General features: G+C 35.1%; 1 non-coding gene across 1 annotated transcript; it reads right to left on the reverse strand.

Moving 5' to 3' along the window:
- Positions 1 to 429: 429 nt before the first annotated feature.
- Positions 430 to 535, reverse strand: LOC138821391 (U6 spliceosomal RNA). The gene has a single exon (XR_011370141.1). It is a non-coding gene; the product is annotated as a U6 spliceosomal RNA (small nuclear RNA).
- Between the last annotated feature and the right edge of the window lie 1,186 nt (positions 536 to 1,721).

The raw sequence follows: 1,721 nt of genomic DNA on the forward strand, positions 1-1,721 counted from the left end.
CCCATTTTTGCTTTAGTTATCTTTGAGATTGTTTCTGCATTATTTTTTCCTGAGGCTGATTGCAGTTTGTAAGACAAGGTTTATATTTTTATTTTTGGTTGGTTGTGGGCTTTGAACTCAGGGCCTGGATACTGTTCTTGAGCTCTTTCGTTCAAGGCTAGCACTCTACCACTTTCTGTTACAGCACCATTTCTGGTTTTCTGGTGGTTAATTGGAGATTAGAGTCCCATGGCCTTTCCTGCCCTGATTGAATTTGAACTGTAATCCTCAGATCTCAGCCTCCTGAATCCTAGAATTACAGGCATGAGCCAACAGTGCCTGGATGAGACAAGGTTTTTGAGCCAGGTAACTCTTAAGTTTATACTTATCCTTTAACTTTATTTGCATTAGTTATCTTTTTTTTTTGAAGGGGTCACAGGTTGTTTTTTTTTAAATATGGAACACTTCATGAATTTGCTGTCATACTTCTTCAGAGACCATACTAATCCTCTCTGTATCGTTTAAATTTTAATATATGTACTGCCAAAGCCAGCACTGCATTAGTTACCTCATTTTCCTTATTTTTTATTAACTGTAAAATAGGAACAATGATACTTTCCTCAGGAAAGTCTTGTGAGAGTTAGGCATAATGCATGTCTAGCACATAGTAATTACTTGATAAACATTAGCATTTATCTGAATAAAGTTTCATCCCTCATTATGTTAGGCCACAAACATCCCAAGCTCTATTTGACCATTTGTGATCAGCAATCCCTAGAATATTGCTTGTTTTATTGAAGTGGAGGTTTACCAGCCCCACTTAGGCTTACCAAGAGAAAATCTGATTATCAACAGAATTACCATATCTAAATTTTCATTAGTGCAGAATATTTGGTTCAATAAATACATATTTTCTGTATTTATTGTATAATTTGATTAAATGGAAGAATGAGACTGAGAATGTGTTCATTATTAATCCTGTGTTTGATCTACCTTCTTTTGTTAAAAAGCACCTACTTTTGAAATTGATGTCTTGTGTAATGTCTAGGTAGTTCATTGGCCAGGAAGTTTTCTAATTGAGGAGCAATAACATTCTCCTTTTATTTAGATGTAGTTTGAATGCATCCCTTAAAATTTCATATTTGATACATGGTTCCTACTAGGAGGTCCTTATGTCATCTGGGATCAGGGCCTCAGAGAGGAGGAAAGTAGTTCTCACAGGATCTTTGAAATCTAGAGACAGCAGATTGTTCTAAGAGTGAACCTGACCTCCAAATGCTGTCTGTTTTCCTGTTATATGGTATGTGATCTCTTTCTTTCTCCTACTCTCCCTTCATTGTTATTAGCCAGAGGTAATGCAGTTGGGGTAGTTGGGAACTCACCAGAAATTCACAGTTCCCTTTTGAAAAAAGTGTGAGTTAACTAATCATTTTTTGTCTTTATGAAGTTAGCCTGCAATAAGCATATCATCTTAATAATAAAAAATGACTCATATGCTTTTTGAAAAATACTAGTATTTACTTTTCTTTAAAAGAAATGGAAACCTTTTCCTGCAGAGCATCTAAGAGTTAGGTCATGCAGTGCAGCTTTAGTAATCTGAATCACTAGGTAAACCCATGGGACAATTGTCAAAATTAATAACTTTGGAAACACAATAGCTGTTTATATTGTTATGCACATTTCCCTGAGAAGATATAACCCCGGTTTCATTGTTGTAGTATAATGTGATAACAACAATTAAA

This window comes from Dipodomys merriami, unplaced genomic scaffold (genome assembly GCF_024711535.1).
Source record: "Dipodomys merriami isolate MVZ:Mamm:240054 unplaced genomic scaffold, mDipMer1.0.p SCAF_91, whole genome shotgun sequence".
Taxonomy (NCBI): Eukaryota; Metazoa; Chordata; class Mammalia; order Rodentia; family Heteromyidae; genus Dipodomys; species Dipodomys merriami.